Source organism: Oncorhynchus tshawytscha, linkage group LG01, assembly GCF_018296145.1.
Source record: "Oncorhynchus tshawytscha isolate Ot180627B linkage group LG01, Otsh_v2.0, whole genome shotgun sequence".
NCBI lineage: Eukaryota > Metazoa > Chordata > Actinopteri > Salmoniformes > Salmonidae > Oncorhynchus > Oncorhynchus tshawytscha.
Genome location: NC_056429.1, coordinates 56,899,860 through 56,925,189, shown reverse-complemented (window position 1 = coordinate 56,925,189; position 25,330 = coordinate 56,899,860). Strand labels below are relative to the sequence as shown.

The 25,330-nt window shown below is 44.2% G+C and overlaps 1 long non-coding RNA gene across 1 annotated transcript in view; it reads right to left on the bottom strand.

Annotated features, from left to right (window-relative positions):
* Positions 1-9,866: 9,866 nt before the first annotated feature.
* LOC112253823 overlaps positions 9,867-25,330 on the bottom strand; it is a 36,049-nt gene continuing 20,585 nt past the window's right edge. Inside the window, exons 6-8 of the long non-coding RNA XR_002954072.2 lie at positions 12,262-12,402; positions 10,068-10,209; positions 9,867-9,998 (exon numbers count right to left, since the gene is read on the bottom strand). This is a non-coding gene — a long non-coding RNA (uncharacterized LOC112253823). The remainder of the gene's footprint in view (positions 9,999-10,067; positions 10,210-12,261; positions 12,403-25,330) is intronic.

Genomic DNA, 25,330 nt, shown 5'->3' with positions numbered 1-25,330 from the left:
GAGGTTGTTAGGTGTTGGGGTAAGGTCACTACTCCCCCTCCTTCCTTCTGAAGAGCACTACCTCCTTCCTTCTTAAGTATACATGCCCCCCCGATGGCCTTATGGGCGCCCTCCCACCACTGACACGAATAGCGAATTCGGGGGGGATTCTTAGCCGTTACGTCAAGAGATCTACACTTGACGTGGTGTTGGGTAAGTAGTGCTCATATTGTTATACCTTGTTATATTTGTTAATCACTGTTTACACTCTATTTCATACATTGCAGTAAATCAATGGTCAATCAATAGATTTGTTATGTGGATCACTTATTTTTGTGTTAGGTTAATTTTATTGTCACCATTTGTAAACAAATGAAATATTTTGTGGGTACATTTGTGTTTATGGCGGTCCAATAAAAGTTACTGCGTTAGAATTGTTTTGTCTCGCCCACAGGAGAAGCACCTTCCACCCGTAGCTGCGGGGAGTAGGGATGTTGTGGGTGCTGCAGCACCCCCTGAAAAAAATGTATGAAGAAAAAAAAGGAATTTATTACTCCTGTATTAGTAGATAAAAATACTCCTCAGCACCCCCAACCCAAAACATCTTCCCGCTGCCATGCTTCCACCATATAGTGCTTTCAAACCCAAGGAGGAGCTGAGTGAAGGCATGAGGAAGTCCAGAAAGCACAGGAGAATGCAAACTACTGCAGTGAAGGGTAAAATGTCCCATCCACAAACTGCACCTCAGCTTCCCTTGTGGTCCAGCCTTCTGTTTCGGATGCAGTCTCACCTTACGGAGCAAAGGACCAGATTGATGTTCACCTAAGAGACCTTTTCTGATGTAATAAATTGGTCTCATTACTTGCCTATTTATTTTGTAGCTTATTTATTTTCCACCGATGAAGGACTCAAAAACTGTGTGAAACAAAGTACAGAAATCTGGCCAGTATGATGCATTTTGCATCATATGATGTAATTTGCATCATATGGGCCACATTTTGGTATTCTGAAAGTTACATATCTTGAAAACGTGATTGCTGACAGGCAAAATATTTTGGGACTATATCAACAATGGACTAATGAAACAAATACTGTACCAAAAAATAGTTTTCGGGTGGAGTTTTCCATTAAGTTTAGTTTTTGCTTTAATTTCGGTTTCGTACACCAGCTTCAAAAGGCTGAAAATACAATATTTTTGCTTCGGAAAAATATATTTCACTTTGGTTTAGATGGTAAAATGATTCTCTACACTATACTTGTTTTGTCACATACTCTGAAAATAGGCGAACTATTAGAATTTTAGCAACTAGGAAATGGTGGTTTAAAACTTTCTTTAAAACTTTCTCGATACCTGTAGAATAGTTGTACCAGTGTAGATAGCTGTAAACTTTCCTTTGGTTATATCTATATTGTTTATTACATGTTTATTATAATATTAGGCATATATGTTGTTATTAATAATAATATATTGAACTTTCATACAGAGTCTCAAAGTTGCTTTTCAAAAAGCTGGCAGTTCAAGGGAGACTGTCTTCCACAGCTGGATTATACAAAGAAACACATGTCAGAGAGAATAGAAAACCTTATGATAACCCTATAACCTTATATAACTTCCCTGGCCGGCCCTGTCCACCACACGTTTTCATTGGTTGAGGCGCATTCGCATACTCGAGTTGGTATTCATGTCATAAGAAGGAATTCCCCCCGACCATGCCCATAAATTGGGGAAAACAAACATTATTTCCCATTGACCCCCATCGTAAAAGAGCAAACTTTGTTGTCTATTTTTTTCTCATACAATTTTTTTTTTTAAATGCTGAAAAGCTGCTCTGTTGTTCAATGCACATGTAACCAGGTCAACATGCTCCCACGTAGGGAAATGGAGCCTTCGAGAAGAGCTCTGTGGCTTCAAGCTATTCGGCGTGGGAGAGTGGGAAATGTGGGGAACCAGTGTCCAAGTAGGTTACATGTAGCTGTGTGTGGAAAATATTTTATGGATGGAGTTTAGGGTTAATTTCTGGATGACTTGATTGAGATTGATTCCATATCTCATTCTCCTGGAATCTATAGGAAGTGTATACTGGATGATGATCAATGGCTGGAGAAGAAAAATGGGTAATTCTAGGAACATGGTAAAGGCAATACATTAATGTAATATTGTACAAAAAAAACAAGAAAGCCCTACATGCTTGTTATAGAAATGAGATGTGGATCTCTTCCTCTCTTTTCCTCTGTCCCCCCTCTCTTTTTCTTCCCCTCTCTCTTTCCCACCCTCACTCATTTTCTTTCTCCCGCCCTAGTTCCCTCTCTTTCTCCCTTTCTTTCTTTCTTTCTCTCTCTCTACCTCCATCCATCTTTCCCTCCCTCTCCCTCTCCCTCTCCTTCGCTCTATCCCTCTCTCTGCGCTTGGTGGTTTCCTTTCCTCAGGGGAAGCCCTTTGAACCTTTCAGCCCAGTTAAAGGGAACAAAAGCAAACAAATCACATTGTTCTTTCAGGAATTTTTCTTGTTCACTGCCTTTCATTGCCTCTTTTTTTAGGCACTTCTCTCATTCATATCCCAGAAGTCAATGGTTCCTTACATCCCAGCTTGACAAGTCAGGAGGATACAAGCTAATCCCCTTAATCTGGTTTTTCTCCCGCGCGCAGCCACAGGGAGAGAGGGACCACAGAGAGTAATCCTATAGAGGACACAATAGGATTAGGCTGTGACTCTCAGAGTGACAATCAGGTATCTACTGACTGATCTGCAAAGTAGGGCCGACTTTCTTAAATTTTACTTATTTTGGCGGGGGGGGTTCTTTCTTTGAGGGCTGCTGGAGGTCCCTCTGACAGGCCTGTGTTCCTCAGCCCAGGGACCCGTGGATGACTGACAGGTGATGAGGGTGGAGTTAGAGTTGGGGGTGTGTGGGGTGGATGGAGGGGTTGTATGTATGTGAGTGGGGTGGGGGGGTAATGGTTGCCTTTCTTCATTCACATTCTGGTACAAACAGCGGTAAACACACACGCATACATTCACAATTAACACAATTAGCTCAATCTTGCTGTGTTGCAGTTTTTTGGTCTTCAGCTGAGACAATTTCACAATCACATAGTTAGACAAATAATACCGAAATGTTCTAAATAAAAATACAAATAAATACACAATCCCAATAAGCTAAATTACGCTAAAAAGATGTCTATTAGACGTCTTTTCCAGACGTTGACATCAAGTGGATTTCAGGTGCTGAATGAAAGGTTATAAGACATCTTTTTCCGACGTCGAAAATATGTACAGTATATCACAAAAGTGAGTACACCCCTCACATTTTTGTAAATATTTGAGTATATCTTTTCATGTGACAACACTACTCAAAAGTGAGTACACCCCTAAGTGAAAATGTCCAAATTGGGCCCAATTAGCCATTTTTCCTCCCCGGTGTCATGTGACTCGTTAGTGTTAAAAGGTCTCAGGAGTGAATGGGTAGCAGGTGTGTTAAATTTGGTGTCATCGCTCTCACACTCCCTCATACTGACTGGTCACTGGAAGTTCAACATGGCACCTCATGGCAAAGAACTCTCTGAGGATTTAAATTGTTTTTAAATTGTTGCTCTACATAAAGATGGCCTGGGCTATAAGAAGATTACCAAGACCCTGAAACTGAGCTGCAGCACGGTGGCCAAGACCATACAGTGGTTTAACTGGACAGGTTCCACTCAGAACAGGCCTTGCCATGGTCGACCAAAGAAGTTGAGTGCACATGCTCAGAGTCATATCCAGAGGTTGTCTTTGGGAAATAGACGTACGAGTGCTGCCAGCATTGCTGCAGAGGTTGAAGGGGTGGGGGGTCAGACTGTCAGTGCTCAGACCATATGCTGTACACTGCATCAAATTAGTCTGCATGGCTGTTGTCCCAGAAGGAAGCCTCTTCTAAAGATGTTGCACAAGATAGCCCACAAATAGTTTGCTGAAGACAAGCAGACTAAGGACATGGATTACTGGAACCATGTCCTGTGGTCTGATGAGACCAAGATAAACTTATTTGGTTCAGATGGTGTCAAGCGTGTGTGGTGTCAACCAGGTGAGGAGTACAAAGACAAGTGTGTCTTGCCTACAGTCAAGCATGGTGGTGGGAGTGTCATGGTCTGGGGCTGCATGAGTGCTGCCGGCACTGGGGAGCCATTGAGGGAACCATGAATGCCAACATGTACTGTGACATACTGAAGCAGAGCATGATCCCCTCCCTTCGGAGACTGGGCCGCAGGGCAGTATTCCAACATGATAACGACCCCAAACACACCTCCAAGACGACCATTGCCTTGCTAAAGAAGCTGAGGGTAAAGGTGATGGACTGGCCAAGCATGCCTCCAGACCTAAACCCTATTGAGCATTTGTGGGGCATCCTCAAATGGAAGGTGGAGGAGTGCAAGGTCTCTAACATCCACCAGCTCCGTGATGTCGTCATGGAGGAGTGGAAGAGGACTCCAGTGGCAACATGTGAAGCTCTGGTGAGCTCCATGCCCAAGAGGGTTAAGGCAGTGCTGGAAAATGATGGTGGCCACACAAAATATTGACACTTTGGGCCCAATTTGGACATTTTCACTTAGGGGTGTACTCACTTTTGTTGCCAGCGGTTTAGACATTAATGGCTGTGTGTTGAGTTATTTTGAGGGGACAGCAAATTTACACTGTTATACAAGCTGTACACTCACTACTTTACATTGTAACAGAGTGTCATTTCTTCAGTGTTGTCACATGGAAAGATATAAATATTTCCAAAAATGTGAGGGGTGTACTCACTTTTGTGATATACTGTATATTCAGAACATTGTAAATATGTATTTTCTGGACGTTGAAGCAATGTCTTATGCGGACGTTGAAAATAAGTCTTATGCGGACGTTGAAAATAAGTCTTATATGGACGTTGAAAATAAGTCTTATGCAGACGTTGAAAATAAGTCTTATATGGACGTTGAAAATAAGTCTTATGCAGACGTTGAAAGTAACTCTTATGTGGACGTTGAAAATAAGTCTTATGCGGACGTTGAAAATATCTATTTTTTTGGTCATCGACTCTATGGAGAAATTTCAACTGCACCTACATTACATTCTCAATGAAGTTAGCATTATATCACAATAATATAGGAAAGAGGAGACAACTGAAGATTGCAACAGATTATGTATTTTTGCTCCTATCTGTCACATTCAAAATCTTTAGAACTGGCAGTGAGGACGTTTAAAGTAGTCCAACCTACAGACCACTTTGAACAACAATACGATTTGCAGTAAAGGACGGTTACAGATTTGTTTATTATCTTGCTACGATTGTAATATGTTGTTGTTGACCGACCTTAGTTGAATGCACTGACTGTCAGTCACTCTGGATAAGAGTGTCTGCTGAATGACCTAAATGTAAAAACAAACACTCACAAAGCATGCTGTGTATTATTCTAATGAGCTCTGCCCCCAAACAAGTACATATTCGGCCAGTGTGGACCAAGTCCTAATCTGAATGAATCATAGGCTTCACAAGTTTGAACATCACAAACAATTATCACAGTAGAGTACTGTACAGTACGGTACAGGACAGTAGAGTTTAATTCAGTATAGTACAGTACATTACACTGTACTCTAAACATGTGAAACATAGATGTCTATGATTAGTTCAGATTTGGTCTGATCCGGATGAAAATTAAACTTCTGTAGACATTGAAATGAAGGCTGGTTTGGGCTCCACCCACCCAAAACAGAAAAAAAGACAGCTAGTCTGGGGGATATCTTTTGATCCAGTTTTCCTCCATTACTTCAGTGTTTTGGGAAAACATGCATGTCCTTTTTTTTCTTTTAAAAGGTGGAAGTTTGTGTGAAAATAAAATAAATGGAGATATTTTCATCGTGCCAATATACAGGTAACTGCCCACCCCAAAAAACACTCGAGTAAATGAGCGATGAAAAGTATATTGAAAGCAGGTGCTTCCATAGGTGTGGTTCTTGAGATAATTAAACAATTAACATCCCATAATGCTTAGGGTCATCCATAAAAATGCCCAGCTGCTCATTATTTAGGCTACCGTAGCTAGAAGAAAAGATTTCAGTGACTTTGAAAGAGGGGTCCCAAAGGATCATAGCGGTTTAAAGTGTGTGTGTGTGTGTCTCAGTCAACAGATCTCAATTGATTCTGGAGCGGAAGCTGAGACAGAGTTTTTCACCACAATCAACAAAACACAAAATGATGGAATTTTTCAAAATGATGGAGTCCCAGACACGTATCCTATTAAGACACTTTATGTTGGTGTTTCCTTTATTTTTGGCACTTACCTGTATTTTGTCTGCCTGCAACCAATGGTGGCAGATGTGAGTGGTAGTGGCAGTCTGGTAGTGGTGTCTTGCATGCATTTACTCTCATCATCTGTAGATGGCAGCATTGGTACAAGAATTCAAAGCTCCAGCACCTTTCGGCACATAACTGCAGACTGGTAAATCAGTGTAAAAACCTGCCAGCTCATTTATAACACAGTTCAACCACCTCCATAAAACCAATCTCAACCCTGGTATGATGCTCTGATGCTCAGCCCAGCATTGCTCTGATATCTGATCCTCTCCATAGTTGTACCACAGCCCACTGAGCCCACGGAAACAGGGCTCACCTCCACTGAAAGGGAAGCCCTTCCTTCCATTCAAGTCCAATGAACTTGGCCCAAGAAAACACTGTGTGATTCTTCACATGTTCTCATGTTACTCTGCTAGTCTTGCTAAGTGCTGAGGGTAAATGACAGGTTATCCATTGTGTGAGAAAACAAAGTCCAGGGATGTTGGATTGCTCTGAGACAGGTGCCAGTGGGTTACTCTGTTGATCTCGTGTGAACAGTAACAGTAGTGGTACGGAAATGACAATTCTAATTGGCCAAATCATATTGTGTTGAAAAAAGTTAACCACTATTCCTTCTCACATACAGCCTGGTTTGTTCCATCAGCTGTCATCTGCTAACACGTTTTGGCATAAAGCTAATGCATTTTGTTGCGAGTCATGCTCCACTGCAAGGTCGCGGCAGTACCAGACACCTTTATTTCCTCATCCATCATCTGCATGATCCAAGTGTGTGTGATTTACGTCTTAAACCAGGTCGCCACTAACCCAGACGCACCCCGATGCTCTTCACATGGTTCCCTCAGCTAAATATACCCTGCGTGTCTCAGCTGGCTGTGTTTCAGTTGAGGTCACGATGGTTTGCCCACTTCACACTTGCTACATGCCATATTTAGCCGCTGACTCTTCATTTAGAGATCCGGATAAACAAAGAAAAAGCCACCAATGCCAGAACATTTAGCTGAATCTAATAGACCTGCATGACAAGAACAAACCATTGATTTGATTATTTACGTCTGCATTTCTGACATGGGAATCATATTAATGATGTAACCGAGTTAATGTCACAAGAATGAAGGTATTGTGGCAGAGGGTGAGGTGAAATCCTTTGTCCCCCTGCTAAGCTCACCGTCACCTGTGTGACAGAGAGGTTTGTACAGGTGCCCTCTGCACCCCCCTCATTCTTCCTCATCCGTTCCCTCCAAACTGACACTACTGAGGGAGAAGGGCAGGTACAGGCAAAGCCCACATCACTCACTCCTGAGTCTGTGAGACGATGGTGTGTGCAAGTGTTACTAGGTGAGTGTGGTGTGTGATTGGGCTCTTTAGGTGTGACGAGAGGCACCACAAATACCCTTCTTGCAACCCTCAACCCAGCCCCCCCTCCACCACTTCTGTCCCAAATGGAAGTCTTAATTTCAGCCTTTTCCTGAGAGGGAGTTAGTTGGTTGGTGGGGTTGTGTGAGTCACTGTGTTGACCTTGTGACAGAACCTCAGACAACAGCACTGCATCGTTGGTACCAAGTAGTGTGGCCTGATGACACTTCAGTCTGTGGCATCCTCAGTGTGTGCGTGTGTGATTCCTTACACCTGCAAGGTCAGGCATTTCATACCAAGCCACACAGCAGGTGAAGAACGACGTTCTACACAATCAAATCATCATCAGTGCACAACCCGTATTTCAGTCTACTGCGTTACAGATAACAAAATACTGGCCACACGACTGAACAGCTTCTGTGGGGCCCCTCCCTGGGTCCATATGATTAATTCAACTCTGCACAGTCCCTGGGGGCCACATCTCCTGCATGGTTGTGCAATGTCTTTACGCAGCGTGGCCATTCCTCTTATCTGCTACCGTAATATTAGCTAATGGGAATATGATCTAATATATGCCATTAATGGCAAGCAGGAAGGGTCTCCGGGAATTCACAATGGAACCAAATGCACACACACCACAACCCCCAAACCACCCTCCCTCCCTCACAACCCCAAGCACAACACAGAATAAACCCCCAACTATCTCTCCCCAAATGAAATCCGAGGAAAACGTCAAAATGAGACCCGTTTATATCTACAGTGTATGACGCACCACCAGGTGTAAGTGGGGTTTGGATATGTGTCCAGAACTTTGATATGCCAGATGTGAGTGTATTTTATCTTTGTCCGTCAAATGATCCTCACATTATAACGTGGATTTTCAAAGGTTAAACACTTCAATCCTGACTGACTGCAGGTGTTGAGGTCAAATGAATGGAAACCCCAAACACTGTTTTCCTAAGTTACTGTCAGTGGCTAATATGGTTTTATCCCCTCAAAGCATCCGACAGAGCCCATAGTCACTCAAAGTGTGAGGTGGAAACACCTCCCTGTGTGTTCTTCAATGGAAGCGTTATCTAGGCTTCATCGTGTGTGTGTGTGAGAGAGAGAGAGAGAGAGAGAGAGAGAGAGCCTCCAGGCCACTAGATTAGTCCTGTAACAACATGTTCTTGCCTGCCGTCTAGTCCAGGATCTGTGTTGCCCTGGCAGAGGTTTCCATGTTGGTTTCAGGGCGTAGTATCCGCATATACAGTACCAGTCAAAAGTTTGGACACACCTACTTATTCCAGGGTTTTTTCCTTATTTTTACATTGTAGAATAATAGTGAAGACATCAAAACTATGAAACAACACATATGGAATTATGTGGGTAACCATAAAAGTGTTAAACAAATCAAAATATATTTCATATTTGAGATTCTTCAAAGTAGCCACCCGTTGCCTTGATGACAGCTTTGCCCACTCTTGGCATTCTCTCAAACAGCTCCATGAGGTAGTCACCTGGAATGCATTTCAATTAACAGGTGTGCCTTGTTAAAAGTTAATTTGTGGAATTTCTTTCCTTCTTAATGTGTTTGACCCAATCAGTTGTGTTGTGACAGATATGACAGATATGACTATCTTCTGTAAACCACACCAATCTGGAAAGAGACCAAGTCCATATTATGGCAAGAACAGCTCAAATAGGAGGTGTGATGGGCTCTCATGAAGACCCAGAGTTAGCTCTGCTGCAGAGGATAAGTTCATTAGAGTTACCAGCCTCAGAAATTGCAGCCCAAATAAATGCTTCACAGAGTTCAAATAACAGACACATCTCAACATCAACTGTTCAGAGGAGACTGCGTGAATCAGGCCTTCATGGTCGAATTGCTGCAAAGAAACCACTACTAAAGGACACCAATAAGAAGAAGATACTTTCTTGGGCCAAGAAACCCGAGCAATGGACATTAGACCGGTGGAAATCTGTCCTTTGTTCTGATCAGTCCAAATTTGAGATTTTTGGTTCCAACCGCAGTGTCTTGTGAGACGCAGAGTAGGTGAACAGATGATCTCTTCATGTGTGGTTCCCACCATGAAGCATGGAGGAGGAGGTGTGATGGTGTGAGGGTGCTTTGCTGGTGACACTGTCTGTGATTTTTTTTAGAATTCAAGACACACTTAACCAGCATGGCTACCACAGCATTCGCAAGCGATACGCCATCCCATCTGGTTAGTGGAACTATCATTTGTTTTTCAACAGGACAATCACCCAACACACCTCCAGGCTGTGTAAGGGCTATTTGACCAAGACGAAGAGTGATGGAGTGCTGCATCAGGTGACCACACTGGGCTGCTCACAGCGGAGGATAACTGCAACATCTGTGGCAAGGAAAACAACAGTCATAAATGGCCGTCACCCACACACAAATTGATTTTACACACACATACCTCTACGCAGCAGGTCTGCCACTTATCCCACATCTGCATGACGCCGTCGTAGGAGGAGCCACTGGCAATCATGTGATTCCCGTCCATCTGGATGCAGTAGAGGGCACTGTCGTGAGGCTCCTCCCACTCCATGACACACTTCCTGTTGGACAGGAGGATGTTTTTGAAAAAGTAGACGTGTTTCACTTGAAATACTATGAATTGCAGGAGGTGAAATAGTCCAAAACGAAAGCTTTACAGCATTCATTAGGTTCAACTTACTTTGATGACCTAGGCAAGGACCACTACTTCACAGTGCGGAATGTGACTGGATTTTGGAGAGTGTACTTTGAAGAATTTTAAGAAGGCAAATGTGTGTGTGCATGTTTTGAGTAAGTTAGATTGTGTATGTTGGTGTGTGTTTTGAGTAGGGTGTATGTTGTGAGGTTTGTGTGCGAGTTGTCTGGGGATGCTGAAACTTCATCTGTTGTTTACGGAAAGGCGCTGGGGTGTTGGGAGTGCTGGCTGGGTTTGCGGTGGGGAAGGAGGTGGTGGTAGGAGAAATATTTTAGGAGTTCTGCCAATGGAGATCGATCATCCATTAGAGCCTCATCAATAAGTGATGCACAGGGACCGGGTGCAGACAGCAAGGCAACAGAGGCGTCTGGAGTCAGTCTCACACACACACACACACACACACACACAGGCGTGCACACACACACACACACACACACACACACACACACACACAGGCACACACCGTTTCTTCGTCCTAATTTTAGCAATCCAATGAGCACGAGGTCAATTCACTGTCATTGGGTCCTAAAGTGTTGAGAGACACCAGATATATCCACATATAGCCCTGATTCGACCAGCCTCAAAGGAGTGTCCCTGTCACCAGACCACTTTACCTGTCTTGGCAACTGAGGTTAAAGTCAAGCAGTAACTTACTATTGTGTGTCTCTGAGGGAGTTTGGGCTGTGTCGGTTTCTTGGAGTGTGTTTTTCTGGGACAATGTGAGTCAAGAGTGCATGAGGTAGACAAGGCCCATTGGGCTGACTTCTCTTTCTCTCTCGTTTCCCCCCTCTCTGCCAAACCTATAGCCGACATGGTGAGAATGCAGCAGAGTTTGTAGAGAGAATGCATACACACTCTGACCATCTCACCCAGAGAATGTCACAGCCACGACACAAAAACCGACATCTCTACATAAAACTAAATAAAACAATACCACATCACATGAGAAAACTATTTGCCTTTACCCAATTCCAAAAAAAACATATTATAAATATAAAGAAATAACCCCAAAAATATGATGAAACAACGTGATACACAAAACGTACATATTCAACAAGACCATGAGATGATAGATCAATCTGATAAAATACACAACAACACTACACAACATTAACCCATAACAAGAGATAGGTGTTTGACAACACCAAGACAATAGTGTATATCAGACAGAGAATGAACTGTGTGTGTGTGTTGCTGTCCGCTGGTCGGATACCCTCCAGGCATCTGCAAAACTCAAAGTCCTGCTTTCAGCGGGAACCCAACGTCCAGACACCCCGCGCATCCTCACTGTCCCAGGGAGCCTCCTGGGGGTGCTGTGTGTGGTGTGAATTATTGATGTCTAAAGAGGGACCCCCATCCCAGCCCAACCCTCCACTCAACTCCCCAGAGCTAGCTGACAATCAGCTTTTATTTGTGTTACTTGACTGGACCCCTCCCCACAAAAACACCTCACACACATACACACACACCACCCAAATCAAATGGCCCCGTCTCCTTTGATAGCAGGACCAGGTTTGTTGTGGAAACGCTCCGCATCAATATGGGCACCGCCCAATGCGGACTGGATAGTAACATACTGCGCTCTTTCTCTTTGGAAGATGGAGGGGAGGCAGAATGACTAGACTGTGTTGCTAGTGCTCTTATGTGTGCTGTGCTGACTCATAGCACGTGTATTTAAGTGTATGATGTAGCCGTGACGTTAATTCTCATTTTGGCACGGCACAGAACGCTTTTTTGCAAATCATAATGCGTGGCCGGAATGAACAGTTTTATAATGTATATTGATGCATGTGCTATATTGGTAGCGGTACATTTTGCCATACAATATGAGCCACAGTACATTGACAATTTATACATACGTGAATACGAAAAAAAAAATATATTGATTGACAGCTTGCTTGATGGACGGACGGCGTACCTGGGGCTGAGGCGGAGGTCCCAAGAGCGGATATAGGCGTCGTAGCCACAGGTGAGCTGCTGGAAGGGCGACTCATATACTATATCCACCACACCTGCTTCCCTCTGGGACTCTGAACCTCGACAACACAGCAACTCACACCTGAGACAGTGAGAGGGAGGAGGGAGAAATAGAGAGAAAGTAGGAAAAAGCAGAAAGATGAAGAGAGAGACAGTTCAGTTCCTGCACCTAAGATCACAGACATGTTACATGTACACTCTTCCCTCTGTATCAACAAATGCCCGCTGGCTACTTTACGTCGAATACAGGAGGTCCATAGTGCTTCAAATGAGGATGTACAGTGTTCACTTACACCCATAAGCAACCACGAATAATCAATGGAGTCCTTACCAGGTATAACTCATCTTATCTCAAAGTGAGAGGAAGACAACACACTTTTGTCACCGGTCTAAGTCTTTCTTGGAGTTGATCCTTGATTCACCCCTAAGCTCTCTGTGTATATCTTCATATTCCCACAGACAGCCCTCTCTCCATCTCTATATTCCCAATCCCACCGGCTCCAGACCACCCAGAGGAGATCAAAGTCAACACCTCTCTATCTGGGAGAGGGCTCTGAGGCCGATTACAGGGATCCTCCCACGCTACGACACTGTGCGGGATGGAGGTGTGTGTGTGTGTGTGTGTGTGTGTGTGTGTGTGTGTGTGTGTGTGTGTGTGTGTGTGTGTGTGTGTGTGTGAGAGTGAGAGAGAGAGAGAAAACGGCGTGGTGTGTAAAAAAATATATATTTGTGTGTATGGGTACACAAAGGACGTGTATGGGTGGGTGTGTGTATGAGCAGTACCATGCTCTTGTGATCACAGTCCTCTGTTGGCTGCCCCCTCAGCGGCTCTGATTATTGGAGAATAACTTGCCCTCCACAGTGCGGATTATTGCAGAATAACTGTCTCTTTGTTGCTGTTTAATTCCTCCATGACCGTGACTGTGTGCGAATCGCAGACCTTTGATACCTGCTCCCTAGCAACCATTTAAAGGTGCCCGCTGGCCCTGGTGACCGCACTCCCTCCCCCTCCTCGCTCGTGCCCCCACTGCCCCAAACACCAGGGGCAGACTGGTAATCCGCCAGCCTCACCCCAGGGGGCCATCTTATTGGACGAGGGCTTTCCTCACGGGGCGTCTTATTGGATGAGAGCTTTCTCAGCCCTGGGGTCTAAGCCTGGCCAATGGGGAGTCTGTGATGAGGCTCTCTCTCTGGGCTATGTGTCTGTGTGGGGTACCGACCTCTCATTTTCTTTTTACTGCTAAAACCCAGGGCTTAATGCATGCCAGACAAAGAACACCTATACCACTCAAGCCACACGTGAATAATTGACTCATAACTCAAACGTGTCTTATAGAGAGCCCCCTATATCCCTCAACCCACAAGGATATAGGCCATTCAATTCATAGCCTGAATACAACGTCTCACAGACACAATTGAGCTGATTGCACTTGAAGGTCTTCGTGGCCCTCTGAAACGTCCGACACCAAGGTGAGATGATAAAAACCCGGATCCATGAAAGCGCTCTTCACATCTGCGTCAATATATTAAAGCCCGTAATAGCACTGTGTGACGGATGGCGAGCAGCAAAACGGGATTCTCAAATTGTTAGGTCACCACTTTTGTGAGCCTAGGAAAGGATTACAGGATGGAGCATAACCATATAATCTGTCAGAAGGACTGTATCTGCATGTGGGGCTGCCACTTGCCTTTGAGAGCTGCGGCTTGATTGTGTGATCTGACCATCTCATGTCTGGGTCCACACCGTCACATACCTGAGTCTGGCCCAAAGCATGCCTGAGTGGAAAGTCACATGGTTGAGACTATAAAATAACACTGACGAGTCATTACCGTCACATAACAGAGTCGGGCCCATGAAGTGAGCGAGTGCCTTTTGTGTCCCTTTGACATACAGTACCAGTCAAAGGTTTGGACACGCCTTCTCATTCAAGGGTTTTTCTTTATTGTTTGTATTTTATACATTGTATAATAATAGTGAAGACATTAAAACTATGAAAAAAAAACACATATTGAATCATGTACAGTAGTAACCAAAAAAAGTATTTATATTTTTCATTCTTCAAAGTAGCCACCCTTTGCCTTGGGACTCCCGAGTGGCGCAGTGGTGTGAGGCACTGCATCTCAGTGCAAGAGGTGTCACTACAGTCCCTGGTTTGAATCCAGGCTGTATCACATCTGGCTGTGCTTGGGAGTCCCATAGAGCGGCGCACAATCGGCGCAGCGTCGTCAGGGTTTGGCCGGAGTAACCCGTCATTGTAAATAATATTTTTTTCTTAACTGACTTGCATAGTTAAATAAAGGTTTTTAAAAATGAAATGACAGCTTTGCACACTCTTAGCATTCTCTCAACCAGCTTCATGAGAAATGCTTTTCCAACCGTCTTGAAGGAGTTCCCACATATGCTGAGCATTTGTTGGCCCCTTTTCCTTCACTCTGCGGTCCAACTCATCCCAAACCATCTCAATTGGGTTGAGGTCGGATGATTGTGGATGCCAGGTCATCTGATGCAGCACTCAATCACTCTCCTTGGTTAAATATCACTTACACAGCCTAGAGGTGTGTTTTGGGTCCTTGTCTTGTTGAAAAACAAATGATATTCCCACTAAGAGCAAAACAGATGGGATAGCGTATTGCTGCAGAATTCTGTGGTAGCCATGCTGGTTAAGTGTGCCTTGAATTCTAAATAAATCACCAACAGCGTCAACAGCAAAGCACCTCCACAGCATCACACCTCCTCCATGCTTCATGGTGGAAACCACACATGCGGACATCATCCGTTCACCTACTCTGCACCTCACAAAAACACGGCGGTTGGAACTAAAAATCTCAAATTTGGACTCATCAGACGAAAAGACAGATTTCCACCAGTCTAATGTCCATAGCTCATGTGTATTGACCCAGGCAAGTCTCTTCTTCCTATTGGTGTCCTTTAGTACTGGTTTCTTTGCAGCAATTTCAACACAGAGGCCTTTGTAGCAGGCCACTGTGTTCTTTGGGAACTTCAATGCTGCAGTAATTTTTTGGAACCCTTCCCCAGATCTGTGCCTCGACACAATCCTGTCTCGGAGCTCTACAGACTATTTCTTTGATGTCATGGCTTGGTTGTTGCTCTGACATGCACTGTCAACTATCAGACCTTATATAGACAGGTGTGTGCCTTTCCAAATCATGTCCAATCAATTGAATTTACCACAGGTGGACTGCAATCAAGTTGTAGAAACATCTCAAGGATGATCAATGAAAACAGGATGCACCTGAGCTCAATTTCAAGTCTAATAGCAAAGGGTCTGAATACTTATGTAAATAAGGTATATCTGTTTTTATTTTGAATAAATTTGCACCTCAAAAAATGTTAATCGCTTTGTCATTATGGGGTATTGTGTGTAGATTGATGAGGGACACTTTTTTTGAATCAATTTTAGAATAAGGCTGTAACGCAACAAAATGTAGAAAAGAGGAAGGGGTCTGATTATTTGTAATTACACTCCGGCCCCCCAACCATCCGCTCATCTAGTTGATGATCCCTACCCTAGACCCACTACAATTTGCATACCGCCCCCAATAGATCCACGGACGACGCAATAGTCATTGCACTGCACACTGCTCTATCACACCTGGACAAGAGTAACACCAATGTGAGAATGCTGTTCATCGACTACACTCAGCCTTCAATCCCATAGTTCCCTCCAGGCTCATCACTAAGCTCAGGGCCCTTGGTCTGAACCCCTCCATGCTTAACTGGGTCCTAGACTTCCTGACGGGCTGACCCCAGGTGTTAAAGGTAGGCACATGGATCCTCAACAGGGGGGACCCACAGGGGTGCATGCTCAGCTCAGCCCCTCATGTACTCCCTTTTCACCCATGACTGTGTGGCTCCGTAAGTCTCCAACTCAATCATCAAGTTTGCTGACGACACAACAGTGGTAGGCCTGATTACCAACAATGACGAGACAGCCTACAGGGAGGAGGGCAGAGGCCTGGCGGAGGGGAGCAAGGAAAATAAATTCTCCCTCAACGACAACAAAACAAAGGAGCTGATCGTGGACTACAGGAGACCGTAGAGAGAGCACACCCCCATCCACATCAATGGGGCCTAAGTGGAGAAGGTTAAAACCTTCAAGTTCCTCTGTGTGCACATCACTGAGGATTTGAAATGGTCCCTCCACAACGACACTGTGGTGAAGAAGGCGCAACAGCATCTCTTCAACCGAGAGCATTCTGTCAGGCTGTATCACCACCTGCTACAGCAACTACACCGCTTGCAACTGCAAGGCTCTCCAGAGGGTGGTGCGGTAAGCCCAATACATCACCGGGGGCACAATGCCTGCCCTCCCAAGACATCTACAGCACCCGGTGCCACAGGAAGGCCAAGAAGATCATCAAGGACATCAGCCACCCGAGCCACAGCCAGTTCACCCTTCTACCATCTAGCAGGCGAAGACAGTACAGGGGCATCAAAGCAGGGACAGAAAATTGAAGATGGCTTCTATCTCCAGGTCATCAGACTGTTAACCAGTCATCACTGGCCGGCCTCCGCTCGGTACCCTTTCCTGCACCTTAGATACTGTCACTAGCCAGCTACCACCTGGTAATCTTCCCTGCACCTTAGATACTGCCACTAGCCAGCTACCACCTGGTAATCTACCCTGCACCTTAGAGACTGATGCCCTAGGTACAGTGCCTTCAGAAATTATTCACACCCCTTGACATTTGCCACATTGTGTTGTGTTACAGCCTGAATTTAAAATGGATTAAATTGTACAGAAATTGTCACTGGACTAGACACAATACCTCATAATGTCAAAGTAGAATTATGTTTTATTTTTTTACAAATTCATAAACAAATTCATAAAAAGTTCAAACCTGAAATGTCTTGAGTCAATAAGTATTGTTATGGTAAACCTAAATACAAATTTGAGAGTAGGGAGTAAAAATTTGGTTAACAAGTCACATAAGTTGCATGTACTCGTGTTCAATAATAGTGTTTAACATTATTTTTGAATGACTACCTCATCTCTGTACCCCACACATACAATTATCTGGAAGGTCCCTCAGCTGAAAAGTGAATTTCAAACACAGATTCAGCCATAAAGACCAGGGAGGTTTTCCGATGCCTCGAAAAGAAGGACAGCTATTGGTAGATGATTTTAAAAAAGCAGACATTGAATGTCCCTTTGAGCATGGTGATTTTTTAATATATTTTTTCGAACCTTTATTTAACTAGGTAAGTCAATTAAGAACACATTCTTATTTACAATGATGGCCTACCAAGAGGCAAAAGGCCTCCTGCGGGGATGGGGGCTGGCATAAGAAATAAAAATGTAGGACAAAACACATCATGACAAGAGAGACACCACAACACTACATAAAGAGAGACCTAAGACAACAACACAGCATGGTAGCAACACGACATGACAACAACACGGTAGCAACACATGGCAGCAGCATAACATGGTAGCAGCACAAACATGGTACAGACAGCATCGCGCGAAGCAGCCACAAGTGTCAGTAAGTGTCCATGATTTAGTCTTTGAATGTAAAGACGGAGATAAAACTGTCCAGTGTGAGCGTTTTTTACAACTTGTTCCAGTCGTTGGCTGCAGCGAACTGAAAAGAGGAGTGACCCAGAGATGTGTATGCTTTGGGGACCTTTAACAGAATGTGACTGGCAGAATGGGTGTTGTATGTGGAGGATGAGGGTTGCAGTAGGCATCTCAGATAGAGGTCTTGCGCTGGGTATACAGAGATGGCCAGTTTACAGAGAAGTATAGAGTGCAGTGATGTGTCCTATAAGGAGCATTGGTGGCAAATCTGATAGCCGAATCATAAAGTACATCTAGCCACTCAAGAGCACCCTTACCTGCCGATCTATAAATTAAGTCTCCGTAATCAAACATGTGTAGGATGGTCATCTGAATCAGGGTTAGTTTGGCAGTTGGGGTGATAGAGGACCGATTACGATAGAGGAAACCAAGTCTTTATTTAACCTTAGCCTGCAGCTTGGATATGTGTTGAGAGAAGGACAGTGTACCGTCTAGCCATACTCCCAAGTACTTGTATGAGGTGACTACCTCAAGCTCTAAACCCTCCGAGGTAATCACACCAGTGGGGTGAGGGGGGAACCACATGACCTTTGTTTTGGAGATGTTCAGAGCAAGTTTAGTGAAACCTTGTTGGGCACTAAGAAAACTTTGTTGTAAAGTGTTTAACACAACATCTGTTGAGGGGCAAAAGACTGTATCATCTGCATATAAATGGATGCGAGAGCCTCCTACTGCCTGAGCTATGTTGTTGATGTAAATTGAGAAGAGCATGGGGCCTAGGATCGAGCCTTGGGGTACTCCCTTGGTGACAGGCAGTGACTGAGACAGTACATTTGCTGACGATACACATTGCACTCTTTGAGAGAGGTAGTTAGCAAACCAGGCCAAAGACTCCTCAGAGACACCAATACTCCTTAGCTGACCCACAATAATTGAATGGTCTACCTCAACAAGTTATTAATTACACTTTGGGTGATGTATCAATACACCAAGTCACTACAAAGACACAGGCATCATTCCTAACTCAGTTGCCAGAGAGGTAGGAAACCACTCAGGGATTTCACCATGAGGCCAATGGTGACTTTAAATCAGTTACAGAGTTTACTGGTTGTGATAGGAGAAAACTGAGGATGGATCAACAATATTGTAGTTACCCCACAATACTAACCTAACTGACAGAGTGCAAAGAAGGAAGCCTGTATAGAATAAAAAATATTCCAAAACATGCATCATGTTTGCAACAAGGCAATAAAGTAATATTGCAAAAATGGGCAAAGCAATTCACTTTTTGTCCTGAATACAACATATTATGTTTGGGGCAAATCTAATACAACACAGTTACTGAGTACCACTCTACACATTTTTAAGCATAGTGGTGGCTACATCATATTATGGGTTGGCTTGTAAACATTAAGGATTGGGGAGTTTTTTTAGGATTAAAAATAAAATGTAATGGAGCTAAGCACAGGCAAAATCCTAGAGAAAAACCTGGTTCAGTCTGCTTTCCACCAGACTCTGGAAGATGAATTCACCTTCACGCATCGCACCGATAGAAACAAACATCTCTCTGGTAAGAAAAAGGGCGGGGGGGGTATTCCTTATGATTAACAAGTCGTGGTGTGGTCATAACAACATACACAAACTCAAGTCCTTTTGTTCACCTCACCTAGAATTCCTTACAATAAAATGCAGACCGCATTATCTACCAAGAGAATTCTCTTCGATTATAATCACAGCCATGTATATCCCCCCAACCAGACACCTCGACGGCCCTGAAAGAACTCTATGTAAACTGGAAACCACATATCCTGAGGCTGCATTTATTGTAGCTGGGGATTTTAACAAGGCTCATCTGAAAACAAGACTCCCTAAATTGTATCAGCTCATTGACTGCGCGACCCGGGCTGGAAAAATTCTCGATCATTGCTACTCTAACTTCCGCGACGCATACAAAGCCCTCCCTCGCCCTCCTTTCGGCAAATCTGACCACAACTCCATTTTGTTGCTGCCAGCCTATAGACAGAAACTAAAACAGGAAACACCGGTGCTCAGGTCTGTTCAACGCTGGTCTGACCAATCTGATTCCACGCTTAAAGATTGCTTCGATCACGTGGACTGGGATATGTTTCGAATAGCATCGGACAACAACATTGATGTACACACTGATTCGGTGAGTGAGTTTTTAGCAAGTGCATCGGTGATGTTGTACCCACGGCGACAATTAAAACCTTCCCCAACCAGAAACCATGGATTGATGGCAGCATTTGCGTAAAACTGAAAGCGCAAACCACTGCTTTTAATCATGGCAAGGAGACCAAAAACATGACCGAATACAAACAGTGTAGCTATTCCCTCCGCCTTGGCAATCAAACAAGCTAAGCGTCAGTATAGAGACAAAGTAGAGTCACAATTCAACGGCTCAGACATGAGACGTATGTGCCAGGGTCTACAGACAATCACGGATTACAAAAAGAAAACCAGCCCCGTCGTGGACACCGATGTCTTGCTCACAGACAAACTAAACAACTTCTTTGCTCGCTTTGAGGACAATACAGTGCCACTGACACAGCCCGCTACCAAAACCTGTGGCCTCTAATTCACCGCAGCCAACGTGAGTAATACATTTAAACGTGTTAACCCTCGCAAGGCTGCCGGCCCAGATGGCATCCCTCACCGCGTCCTCAGAGCATGTGCAGACCAGCTGGCTGCTGTGTTTATGGACATATTCAATTAATCCCTATCCCAATCTGCTGTTCCCACATGCTTCAAGATGGCCACCATTTTTCCTGTTCCCAAGAAAGCTAAGGTAACTGAGCTAAATGACTATCGCCCCATAGCACTCACTTCTGTCATCATGAAGTGCTTTGTGAGACTAGTCAAGGATCATATCACCTTCACCCTACCTGACACCCTAGACCCACTCCAATTTGCGTATTGCCCCGACAGGTCCACAGACAACGCAATCGCAATCACACTGCACACTGCACACAGCCCTTACACATCTGGACAAGAGGAATACCTATGCTGTTCATCGATTACAGCTCAGCATTTAACACCATAGTACCCTCCAACCTCGTCATTAAGCTTGAGACCCTGGGTCTCGACCCCGCCCTGTGCAACTGGGTCCTGGACTTTCTGACGGGGCGCCCCCAGGTGGTGAGGGTAGGAAACAACATCTCCACCCCGCTGATCATCAACACTGGGGCCCCACAAGGGTGCGTTCTCAGCCCTCTCCTGTACTCCTTGTTCACCCATGACTGCGTGGCCATGCACGCCTCCAACTCAATCATCAAGTTTGCAGATGACACTACAGTACTAGGCTTGATTACCAACAACGACGAGACGGCCTACAGGGATGAGGTGAGGGCCCTCAGAGTGTGGTGTCAGGAAAACAACCTCACACTCAACAAAACAAAACAAAGGAGATGATCGTGGACTTCAGGAAGCAGCAGAGGGAGCACCCCCCTGTCCACATCGACGGGACAGTAGTGGAGAAGGTGGAAAGTTTTAAGTTCCTCAGTGTACACATCACGGACAAACTAAAATGGTCCACACAGACAGCGTGGTGAAGAAGGCGCAACAGCGCCTCTTTAACCTCAGGAGGCCGAAGAAATTTGGCTTGTCACCAAAAGCACTCACAACTTTTACAGATGCACAATCGAAAGCATCCTGTCGGGCTGTATCACCGCCTGGTACGGCAACTGCTCCACCCACAACCATAACGCTCTCCAGAGGGTAGTGAGGTCTGCACAACGTATCACCGGGGGCAAACTACCTGCCCTCCAGGACACCTACAGTAACCGATGTCACAGGAAGGCAAAAAAGATCATCAAGGACAACAACCACCCGAGCCACTGCCTGTTCACCCCGCTATCATCCAGAAGGCGAGGTCAGTACAGGTGCATCAAAGCTGGGACCGAGAGACTGAAAAACAGCTTCTATCTCAAGGTCATCAGACTGTTAAATTGCCATCACTAACATTGAGTGTCTGCTGCCAACATACCGACTCAAATCTCTAGCCACTTTAATAATTCTAATAATAATAATAATAATAATTTAATTTTAATAAATGGGATGTAATAAATGTATCACTAGTCACTTTAAAAACAATGCCACTTTATATCATGTTTTACATACCCTACATTACTCATCTCATATGTATATATTGTACTCTATACCATCTACTGCATCTTGCCTATGCTGTTCGGCCATCGCTCATCCATATATTTTTATGTACATATTCTTATTCATTCCTTTACACTTGTGTGTATGAGGTAGTTGTTGTGAAGTTGTTAGATTACTTGTTAAATATTACTGCATGGTCGGAACTAGAAGCACAAGCATTTCGCTACACTCACATTAAGATCTGCTAACCATTTGTATGTGACCAATAAAATGTGATTTGATTTGAACTTTCAGCAGGACAATAACCTAAAACACAAGGTCAAATCTAAACTGGAGTTGCTTACCAAGAAGACAGTGAATGTTCCTGAGTGGCGAGTTACAGTTTTGACTTAAATCTATGGCAAGATCTGAAAATGGTTGTTTAGCAATGATCAACAACATATTTTGACAGAGCTTGAAGAATGTTGAAAAGAATAATGTGCAAATGTTGCACAATCCTGGTGTGGAAAGCTCTGAGACTTACCCAGAAAGACTCACAGCTGCCAAAGGTGCTTCTACAAGTATTGACTCAGGGGTGTGAATACTTATGTAAATTAGTCATTTCTGTATTTAAATTTCAATACATTTGCTAAAATTGTGTCATTATGGGGTATTGTATGTAGATGGGTGACATTTGAATTTAGGCTGTAACTAAATTTGAAATAAGTCAAGGGGTATGAATACTTTCTGAAGTCATTGAGCACTGGTAACATTAATGTTTGCATAATGTTTATTGTTGTGAAATAGTTTATTTGGTTAGAAACGGATAAGGTTAGCATTCCTGCAACATTATTCTGCTGAAACATAGTTTGATTTAACTACACTGAACAAAAATATAAACGCAATATGCAATAATTTCTACGATATTACTGAGTTACAGTTCATATAAGGAAATCAGTCAATGGAAATAAATGTATTAGGCCCTAATCTATGGATTTGACATGACTGAAAATACAGATATGCATTTGTTGGTCACAGATACCTTAAAAAAGGAGGCGTGGCTCAGAAAACCATCTGGTGAGACCACCATTTGCCACATGCAGCGTGACTTATCTCCTTCACATAGAGTTGATCAGGCTGTTGATCAAGCTGTCTTCAATGGATGTGCGAAGTTGCTGGTTATTGGCGGGAACTGGAACACGCTGTTGTACACATCGATCCAGAGCATCCCAAACGTGCTCAATGGGTGAAATGTCTGGTGAGTATGTAGGCCATGGAAGAACTGGGACATTATCAGCTTCCAGGAATTGTGTACAGATCATGCTGAAACATGATGGCCACTGGCAGTTAGAAAAGCCAAGGCTAGCCTTTTTAAGCAGAAATTTGCTTCCTGCAACACTAACTCAAAAAAGTTCTGGGACACTGTAAAGTCCATGGAGAATAAGAACACCTCCTCCCAGCTGCCCACTGCACTGAAGATAGGAAACACTGTCACCACTGATAAATCCACCATAATTGAGAATTTCAATAAGCATTTTTCTACGGCTGGCCATGCTTTCCACCTGGCTACTCCTACCCCGGTCAACAGCACTGCACCCCCAACAGCAACTCGCCCAAGCCTTCCCCATTTCTCCTTCTCCCAAATCCATTCAGCTGATGTTCTGAAAGAGCTGCAAAATCTGGACCCCTACAAATCAGCCGGGCTAGACAATCTGGACCCTTTCTTTCTAAAATTATCTGCTGAAATTGTTGCCACCCCTATTACTAGCCTGTTCAACCTCTCTTTCGTGTCGTCTGAGATTCCCAAAGATTGGAAAGCAGCTGCGGTCATCCCCTCTTCAAAGGGGGGACACTCTTGACCCAAACTGCTACAGACCTATATCTATCCTACCGTGCCTTTCTAAGGTCTTTGAAAGCTAAGTCAACAAACAGATTACCGACCATTTCGAATCTCACCATACCTTCTCTGCTATGCAATCTGGTTTCAGAGCTGGTCATGGGTGCACCTCAGCCACGCTCAAGGTCCTAAACGATATCTTAACCGCCATCGATAAGAAACATTACTGTGCATCCGTATTCATTGATCTGGCCAAGGCTTTCGACTCTGTCAATCACCACATCCTCATCGGCAGACTCGACAGCCTTGGTTTCTCAAATGATTGCCTCGCCTGGTTCACCAACTACTTCTCTGATAGAGTTCAGTGTGTCAAATCGGAGGGTTTGCTGTCCGGACCTCTGGCAGTCTCTATGGGGGTGCCACAGGGTTCAATTCTTGGACCGACTCTCTTCTCTGTATACATCAATGAGGTCGCTCTTGCTGCTGGTGAGTCTCTGATCCACCTCTACGCAGACGACACCATTCTGTATACTTCCGGCCCTTCTTTGGACACTGTGTTAACAACCCTCCAGGCAAGCTTCAATGCCATACAACTCTCCTTCCGTGGCCTCCAATTGCTCTTAAATACAAGTAAAACTAAATGCATGCTCTTCAACCGATCGCTACCTGCACCTACCCGCATGTCCAACATCACTACTCTGGACAGCTCTGACTTAGAATACGTGGACAACTACAAATACTTAGGTGTCTGGTTAGACTGTAAACTCTCCTTCCAGACCCATATCAAACATCTCCAATCCAAAGTTAAATCTAGAATTGGCTTCCTATTTCGCAACAAAGCATCCTTCACTCATGCTGCCAAACATACCCTTGTAAAACTGACCATCCTACCAATCCTCGACTTTGGCGATGTAATTTACAAAATAGCCTCCAATACCCTACTCAACAAATTGGATGCAGTCTATCACAGTGCAATCCGTTTTGTCACCAAAGCCCCATATACTACCCACCATTGCGACCTGTACGCTCTCGTTGGCTGGCCCTCGCTTCATACTCGTCGCCAAACCCACTGGCTCCATGTCATCTACAAGACCCTGCTAGGTAAAGTCCCCCTTATCTCAGCTCGCTGGTCACCATAGCATCTCCCACCTGTAGCACACGCTCCAGCAGGCATATCTCTCTAGTCACCCCCAAAACCAATTCTTTCTTTGGCCGCCTCTCCTTCCAGTTCTCTGCTGCCAATGACTGGAACGAACTACAAAAATCTCTGAAACTGGAAACACTTATCTCCCTCACTAGCTTTAAGCACCAACTGTCAGAGCAGCTCACAGATTACGGCAACTGTACATAGCCCACCTATAATTTAGCCCAAACAACTACCTCTTTCCCAACTGTATTTAATTTTAATGTATTTATTTATTTTGCTCCTTTGCACCCCATTATTTTTATTTCTACTTTGCACATTCTTCCATTGCATAACTACCATTCCAGTGTTTTACTTGCTATATTGTATTTACTTTGCCACC